This window comes from Pristiophorus japonicus, unplaced genomic scaffold (assembly GCF_044704955.1).
Source record: "Pristiophorus japonicus isolate sPriJap1 unplaced genomic scaffold, sPriJap1.hap1 HAP1_SCAFFOLD_75, whole genome shotgun sequence".
In the NCBI taxonomy this organism is placed as follows: Eukaryota; Metazoa; Chordata; class Chondrichthyes; family Pristiophoridae; genus Pristiophorus; species Pristiophorus japonicus.
Window position 1 is genome coordinate 231,239 of NW_027254666.1, and position 9,567 is coordinate 240,805.

Here is a 9,567-nt window from a genome sequence, read left to right on the forward strand (position 1 = left end):
GGGCCCATTGAGATCAGACAGTGTGTAACACGGGGACCAGTGAGATCATACACTTTTTAACCAGCTTCCCAGTGAGATCAGACAGTGTGTCACCCATAAGCGCAGTGAGATCAGACAGTGACTAACCCGGGGACCGAGTGAGATCAGACAGTTTTTAAGACGAGGTCCCAGTGAAGTCAGACAGTGTGTATACCGGGGCCCAGTGAATCAGACCGTGAGTAACCCTGGGGCCCAATGAGATCAGAAAATGTGTAACCCCAGGGCCGAGTGAGATCAGACAGTGTGTAAACCGGGGGCCCAGTGAGATCAGACAGTGTGTAACCGGGGGGCCCAGTAAGATGAGACAGTGTGTAACCCAGGGGACCAGTGAGATCAGACAGTGTGTAACCAAGGGGCCTAGTAAGATCAGACCATGAGTAACCCGGGGGCCGACTGAGATGAGACCGTGAGTAACTCGAGGGCCCAGTGAGTTCAGACAGTGTGTCAACCGGGGGCTCAGTGAGATCAGACAGTGTGTCACCCGGGGGCCCAGTGACATCAGACAGTGTGTAATCCTGGGGCCCAGTGTGATCAGACAGTGTGTAATCCGGCGGCCCAGTGAGACCAGACCGTGAGTAAATCGGGGGCCCAGTGAGATCAGACAGTGTGTAACCAGGGGGCCCAGTGAGATGAGACAGTGTGTAACCCAGGGGACCAGTGAGATCAGACAGTGTGTAAACCGGGGGCCCAATGAGATCAAAACGTGAGTAACCTGGGGGCCCAGTGAGATCAGGCCGTGAGTAAATCGAGGTCCCAGTGAGATCAGACAGTGTGTAAACCGGGGTCCCAATTAGATCAGAGATTGTGGAACCCAGGGGGCCAGTTAGTTCAGATCGGCTGTAATCCAGCGGCCCAGTGAGATCAGACAGTGTCTCACCCATAAGTGCAGTGAGATCAGACAGTGACTAAACCTGGGGCCCATTGAGATCAGACAGTGTGCAACACGGGGACCAGTGAGATCATACACTTTTTAACCAGCTTCCCAGTGAGATCAGACAGTGTGTCACCCATAAGCGCAGTGAGATCAGACAGTGACTAACCCAGGGACCGAGTGAGATCAGACAGTTTTTAAGACGAGGTCCCAGTGAAGTCAGACAGTGTGTATACCGGGGCCCAGTGAATCAGACCGTGAGTAACCCTGGGGCCCAATGAGATCAGAAAATGTGTAACCCCAGGGCCGAGTGAGATCAGACAGTGTGTAAACCGGGGGCCCAGTGAGATCAGACAGTGTGTAACCGGGGGGCCCAGTAAGATGAGACAGTGTGTAACCCAGGGGACCAGTGAGATCAGACCGTGAGTAACCCGGTGGCCAACTGAGATCAGACCGTGAGTAACTCGAGTGCCCAGTGAGATCAGACAGTGTGTAAACCGGGGTCCCAATGAGATCAGAGAGTGTGTAACCCAGGGGGCCAGTGAGTTCAGACTTGATGTAAACCAGCGGTCCAGTGAGATCAGACAGTGTGTCACCCATATGCGCAGTGAGATCAGACAGTGACTAAACCTGGGGCCCAGTGAGATCAGGCAGTGTGTAACACGGCGGTTTCAGTGAGATCAGAGAGCTTGTAACCCGGGGGCCCACTGAGGACAGACAGTGTGTAACCCAAGGAAGGCAGAGTGATCAGACAGTGTGTAACCCCGGGGCCCAGAGTGATCAGACAGTGTCTAACACGGCGGGACAGGGATATCTGACATTGTCTTAACCCGGGGAGAATGGGCCCAGTGAGATCAGACACAGTGTATCCCGGGGCGGATTGGTTCAGTGAGATGAGACAGTGTTTAACCAAGGGAGGATGTGTCCAGTGAGATCAGACAGTGTGAAACCCGGGGAGGATGGGCCGAGTGAGGTCAGATTGTGTGTAACCCGGGAGCCCAGAGAGATTAGACAGTGTGTAACCCATAATCGCAGTGAGATCAGACAGTGGCTAAACCGGGGGCAAGTGAGATCATACAGTGGGAAACACGGGGGCCCAGTGTGATCAGACAGTTTTCAACCCGGGGTCCCAGTGAGGTCAGACAGTGTGTAACCCGAGGGCCCAATGCCATTAGAGAGTGTGTAACCCGGCGGCCCAGTGAGATCAGACGGTGTGTAACCCGGGGCCCAGTGAATCAGACCGTGAGTAATCCTGTGGCCCAGTGAGTTCAGACATTGTGTAACCCGGGGGCCCAGTGAGATTAGACAGTGTGTAACCCGGAGGCTCAGTGAGATCTGACAGTGTGTAACCCGGGGCCCAGTGAATAAGACCGTGAGTAACTCGAGGGCCCAGTGAGATCAGACAGTGTGTAAACTAGGGTCCCAATGAGATCAGAGAGTGTGTAACCGGGGGGCCAGTGAGTTCAGACCGGAGGTAAACCAGCGGCCCAGTGAGATCAGACAGTGTGTCAACCATAAGCGCAGTGAGATCAGACAGTGTGTAACACGGGGGCCCAGTGAGATCAGACAGTTTTTAAGCCGGGGTCCCAGTGAGATCAGACAGTGTGTAACCCGGGGCCCAGTGAATCAGACCGTGAGTAACCCGGGGGCCCAATGAGATCAGAAAATGTGTAACGCCGAGGCCGAGTGAGATCAGACAGTGTGTAACCCGGGGGCTCAGTGAGATCAGACAATGTGTCACCCGGGGGCCCAGTGACATCAGACAGTGTGTAATCCTGGGGCCCAGTGAGATCAGACAGTGTGTAACCCGGGGGCCCAGTGAGATCAGACCGTGAGTAACTCGGGGGCCCAGTGAGATCAGACAGTGTGTAACCGGGGGGCCCAGTGAGATCAGACAGTGTGTAACCCAGGGGACCAGTGAGATCAGACAGTGTGTAAGCCGGGGGCCCAATGAGATCAGACCGTGAGTAACCCGGGGGCACAGTGAGATCAGGCCGTGAGTAAATCGAGGGCCCAGTGAGATCAGACAGTGTGTAATCCGGGGTCCCAATGAGATCAGAGATTGTGTAACCGAGGGGGCCAGTGAGTTCAGATCGGATGGAAACCAGCGGCCCAGTGAGAACAGACTGTGTGTCACACATAAGCGCAGTGAGATCAGACAGTGACTAACCCGGGGACCCAGTGAGATCAGACAGTGTGTAAAACGGGGTCCCAGTGAGATCAGACAGTTTTTAAGACGAGGTTCCAGTGAGATCAGACAGTGTGTAAACCGGGGCCCAGTGAATCAGACCGTGAGTAACCTGGGGGCCCAATGAGATCTGAAAATGTGTAACCCCAGGGCCGAGTGAGATCAGACAGTGTGTAAACCGGGAGCCCAGTGAGATCAGACAGTGTGTAACCGGGGGGCCCAGTGAGATGAGACAGTGTGTAACCCAGGGGACCAGTGAGATCAGACAGTGTGTAACCAAGGGGCCTAGTAAGATCAGACCATGAGTAACCCGGGGGCCGACTGAGATCAGACCGTGAGTAACTCGAGGGCCCAGTGAGTTCAGACAGTGTTTCAACCGGGGGCTCAGTGAGATCAGACAGTGTGTCACCCGGGGGCCCAGTGACATCAGACAGTGTGTAATCCTGGGGCCCAGTGTGATCAGACAGTGTGTAACCCGGCGGCCCAGTGAGACCAGACCGTGAGTAAATCGGGGGCCCAGTGAGATCAGACAGTGTGTAACCAGGGGGCCCAGTGAGATGAGACAGTGTGTAACCCAGGGGACCAGTGAGATCAGACAGTGTGTAAACCGGGGGCCCAATGAGATCAAAACGTGAGTAACCTGGGGGCCCAGTGAGATCAGGCCGTGAGTAAATCGAGGTCCCAGTGAGATCAGACAGTGTGTAAACCGGGGTCCCAATTAGATCAGAGATTGTGGAACCCAGGGGGCCAGTTAGTTCAGATCGGCTGTAATCCAGCGGCCCAGTGAGATCAGACAGTGTCTCACCCATAAGTGCAGTGAGATCAGACAGTGACTAAACCTGGGGCCCATTGAGATCAGACAGTGTGTAACACGGGGACCAGTGAGATCATACACTTTTTAACCAGCTTCCCAGTGAGATCAGACAGTGTGTCACCCATAAGCGCAGTGAGATCAGACAGTGACTAACCCGGGGACCGAGTGAGATCAGACAGTTTTTAAGACGAGGTCCCAGTGAAGTCAGACAGTGTGTATACCGGGGCCCAGTGAATCAGACCGTGAGTAACCCTGGGGCCCAATGAGATCAGAAAATGTGTAACCCCAGGGCCGAGTGAGATCAGACAGTGTGTAAACCGGGGGCCCAGTGAGATCAGACAGTGTGTAACCGGATGGCCCAGTAAGATGAGACAGTGTGTAACCCAGGGGACCAGTGAGATCAGACAGTGTGTAACCAAGGGGCCTAGTAAGATCAGACCATGAGTAACCCGGGGGCCGACTGAGATGAGACCGTGAGTAACTCGAGGGCCCAGTGAGTTCAGACAGTGTGTCAACCGGGGGCTCAGTGAGATCAGACAGTGTGTCACCCGGGGGCCCAGTGACATCAGACAGTGTGTAATCCTGGGGCCCAGTGTGATCAGACAGTGTGTAATCCGGCGGCCCAGTGAGACCAGACCGTGAGTAAATCGGGGGCCCAGTGAGATCAGACAGTGTGTAACCAGGGGGCCCAGTGAGATGAGACAGTGTGTAACCCAGGGGACCAGTGAGATCAGACAGTGTGTAAACCGGGGGCCCAATGAGATCAAAACGTGAGTAACCTGGGGGCCCAGTGAGATCAGGCCGTGAGTAAATCGAGGTCCCAGTGAGATCAGACAGTGTGTAAACCGGGGTCCCAATTAGATCAGAGATTGTGGAACCCAGGGGGCCAGTTAGTTCAGATCGGCTGTAATCCAGCGGCCCAGTGAGATCAGACAGTGTCTCACCCATAAGTGCAGTGAGATCAGACAGTGACTAAACCTGGGGCCCATTGAGATCAGACAGTGTGTAACACGGGGACCAGTGAGATCATACACTTTTTAACCAGCTTCCCAGTGAGATCAGACAGTGTGTCACCCATAAGCGCAGTGAGATCAGACAGTGACTAACCCAGGGATCGAGTGAGATCAGACAGTTTTTAAGACGAGGTCCCAGTGAAGTCAGACAGTGTGTATACCGGGGCCCAGTGAATCAGACCGTGAGTAACCCTGGGGCCCAATGAGATCAGAAAATGTGTAACCCCAGGGCCGAGTGAGATCAGACAGTGTGTAAACCGGGGGCCCAGTGAGATCAGACAGTGTGTAACCGGGGGGCCCAGTAAGATGAGACAGTGTGTAACCCAGGGGACCAGTGAGATCAGACCGTGAGTAACCCGGTGGCCAACTGAGATCAGACCGTGAGTAACTCGAGTGCCCAGTGAGATCAGACAGTGTGTAAACCGGGGTCCCAATGAGATCAGAGAGTGTGTAACCCAGGGGGCCAGTGAGTTCAGACTTGATGTAAACCAGCGGTCCAGTGAGATCAGACAGTGTGTCACCCATATGCGCAGTGAGATCAGACAGTGACTAAACCTGGGGCCCAGTGAGATCAGGCAGTGTGTAACACGGCGGTTTCAGTGAGATCAGAGAGCTTGTAACCCGGGGGCCCACTGAGGACAGACAGTGTGTAACCCAAGGAAGGCAGAGTGATCAGACAGTGTGTAACCCCGGGGCCCAGAGTGATCAGACAGTGTCTAACACGGCGGGACAGGGATATCTGACATTGTCTTAACCCGGGGAGAATGGGCCCAGTGAGATCAGACACAGTGTATCCCGGGGCGGATTGGTTCAGTGAGATGAGACAGTGTTTAACCAAGGGAGGATGTGTCCAGTGAGATCAGACAGTGTGAAACCCGGGGAGGATGGGCCGAGTGAGGTCAGATTGTGTGTAACCCGGGAGCCCAGAGAGATTAGACAGTGTGTAACCCATAATCGCAGTGAGATCAGACAGTGGCTAAACCGGGGGCAAGTGAGATCATACAGTGGGAAACACGGGGGCCCAGTGTGATCAGACAGTTTTCAACCCGGGGTCCCAGTGAGGTCAGACAGTGTGTAACCCGAGGGCCCAATGCCATTAGAGAGTGTGTAACCCGGCGGCCCAGTGAGATCAGACGGTGTGTAACCCGGGGCCCAGTGAATCAGACCGTGAGTAATCCTGTGGCCCAGTGAGTTCAGACATTGTGTAACCCGGGGGCCCAGTGAGATTAGACAGTGTGTAACCCGGAGGCTCAGTGAGATCAGACAGTGTGTAACCCGGGGCCCAGTGAATCAGACCGTGAGTAACTCGAGGGCCCAGTGAGATCAGACAGTGTGTAAACTGGGGTCCCAATGAGATCAGAGAGTGTGTAACCCGGGGGGCCAGTGATTTCAGAATGGATGTAAACCAGCGGCCCAGTGAGATCAGGCAGTGTGTCAACCATAAGCTCAGTGAGATCAGACAGTGACTAACCAGGGGGCCCAGTGAGATCAGACAGTGTGTAACACGGGGTCCCAGTGAGATCGGACAATATTTAAGCCGGGGTCTCAGTGAGATCAGAAAATGTGTAACGCCGAGGCCGAGTGAGATCAGACAGTGTGTAACCCGGGGGCTCAGTGAGATCAGACAGTGTGTCAACCGGGGGCCCAGTGATATCAGACAGTGTGTAATCTTTGGGCCCAGTGAGATCAGACAGTGTGTAACCCGGGGGCCCAGTGAGATCAGACCGTGAGTAACTCGGGGGCCCAGTGAGATCAGACAGTGTGTAACCGGGGGGCCCAGTGTGATGAGACAGTGTGTAAAATAGGGGACCAGTGAAACAGACCGTGAGTAACCCGGGGGCCCAATGAGATCAGAAAATGTGTAACCCCGGGGCCGAGTGAGATCAGACAGTGTGTAACCCGGGGGCCCAGTGAAAGCAGACATTGTGCAACACTGCGGTGTCAGTGAGATCAGAGAGTGTGTAACCCGGGGGCCCACCGAGGACAGCCAGTGTGTAACCCAAGGAAGGCAGAGAGATCAGACAGTGTGTAACCCCGGGGCCCAGACAGTTCAGACAGGGTGTAACCCCGGGGCCCAGAGTGATCAGACAGTGTCTAACACGGCGGGACAGGGAGATCTGACATTGTCTTAACCCGGGGAGAATGAGTCCAGTGAGATCAGACAGTGTCTTAACCCAGGGAGAATGGCCCCAATGAGATCAGACACAGTGTATCCCGGGGCGGATTGGTTCAGTGAGATCAGACAGTGTTTAACCAAGGGAGGATGTGTCCAGTGAGATCAGACAGTGTGAAACCCGGGGAGGATGGGCCGAGTGAGGTCAGATTGTGTGTAACCCGGGAGCCCAGAGAGATCAGACAGTGTGTAACCCATAATCGCAGTGAGATCAGACAGTGGCTAAACCGGGGGACAAGTGAGATCACACAGTGTGAAACACGGGGGCCCAGTGTGATCAGACAGTTTTCAACCCGGGTTCCCAGTGAGGTCAGACAGTGTGTAACCCGGGGACCCAGTGCCATTAGACAGTGTTTAACCCGGCGGCCCAGTGAGATCAGACGGTGTGTAACCCGGGGCCCAGTGAATCAGACCGTGAGTAATCCTGGGGCCCAGTGAGTTCAGACATTGTGTAACCCCGGGGCCCAGTGAGATTAGACAGTGTGTAACCCGGAGGCCCAGTGAGATCAGACAGTGTGTAACCCGGGGCCCAGTGAATCAGACCGTGAGTAACTCGAGGGCCCAGTGAGATCAGGCAGTGTGTAAACTGGGGTCCCAATGAGATCAGAGAGTGTGTAACCCGGGGGGCCAGTGATTTCAGAATGGATGTAAACCAGCGGCCCAGTGAGATCAGGCAGTGTGTCAACCATAAGCTCAGTGAGATCAGACAGTGAATAACCCGGGTGCCCAGTGAGATCAGACAGTGTGTAACACGGGGGCCCAGTGAGACCAGACAATTTTTAAGCCGGGGTCTCAGTGAGATCAGACAGTGTGTAACCCGGGGCCCAGTGAATCAGACCGTGAGTAACCCGGGGGGCCAATGAGATCAGAAAATGTGTAACGCCGAGGCCGAGTGAGATCAGACAGTGTGTAACCCGGGGGCTCAGTGAGATCAGACAGTGTGTCACCCGGGGGCCCAGTAACATCAGACAGTGTGTAATCCTTGGGCTCAGTGAGATCAGACAGTGTGTAACCCGGGGGCCCAGTGAGATCAGACCGTGAGTAACTCGGGGGCCCAGTGAGATCAGACAGTGTTTAACCGGGGGGCCCAGTGAGATGAGACAGTGTGTAAAATAGGGGACCAGTGAAACAGACCGTGAGTAAACCGGGTGCCCAATGAGACCATAAAATGTGTAACCCCGGGGCCGAGTGAGATCAGACAGTGTGTAAACCGGGGGCCCAGTGAGATCAGACAGTGTATAACCGGGGGCCCCAGTGAGATGTGACAGTGTGTAACCAGGGGACCAGTGAGATCAGACAGTGTGTAACAAAGGGGCCCAGTGAGATCAGACCGTGAGTAACCTGTGGGCCAATTGAGATCAGACCGTGTGTAACTCCATGGCCCTGTGAGATCAGACAGTGTGTAAACTGGCGTCCCAATAAGATCAGAGAGTGAGTAACCCAGGGGGCCAGTGAGTTCAGACCGGATGTAAACCAGCGGCCCAGTAAGATCCGACAGTGTGTCACCCATAAGCGCAGTGACATCAGACAGTGACTAAACCTGGGGCCCAGTGAAATAAGACAGTGTGTAACACGGGGGCCCAGTGAGATTCGAGACTGTGTAAACCGGGGGCCAAGTGAGATCAGACAGTGAGTAACCCTGTGGCCCAGTGAGATCAGACAGTGTGTAAGCCTGGGGCCCAGTGAGATTCGAGACTGTGTAAACCCGGGGCCCAGTGAGATCAGACAGTGTGTAAGCCGGGCAGAATGGGGCAGCGCGATCAGAAACTGTGTAACTCGGGTGCCCAGTGAGATTTGGCAGTGTGTATACCAGGAGACCAGAAAAATCAGACAGTGTGTAACTCGGGGGCCCAGTGAGATCGGACTGAGTGTAAACCGGGGGCCCAATGAGATCAGAGAGTGTGTAATACTGGGGCCCAGTGATATTAGACAATGTGTAAACCGGGGGCGCAATGAGATCAGAAAATGTGTAACGCCGGGGCCCAGTGTGATCAGCCAGTGTATAACCCGGGCGCCCAGTGAGAGCAGACATTGTGCAACACTGCGGTGTCAGTGAGATCAGAGAGTGTGTAACCCGGGAGCCCACTGAGGACAGACAGTGAGTAACCCTAGGAAGGCAGAGAGATCAGACAGTGTCTAACCCCGGGGCCCAGAGAGATCAGACAGGGTGTAACCCTGGGGCCCAGAGTGATCAGACAGTGCGTAACCCGGCGGGACAGGGAGATCTGACATTATCTGAACCCGGGGAGAATGAGTCCAGTGGCATCAGACAGTGTCTTAACCCAGGGAGAATGGGCCCAGTGAGATCAGACACAGTGTATCCCGGGGAGGATTGGTTCAGTGAGATCAGACAGTATGTAACCAAGGGAGGATGGGTCCAGTGAGATCAGACATTGTGAAACCCGGAAGGATGGGCCGAGTGAGGTCCGATTGTGTGTAACCCGGGAGCCCAGAGAGATCAGACAGTGT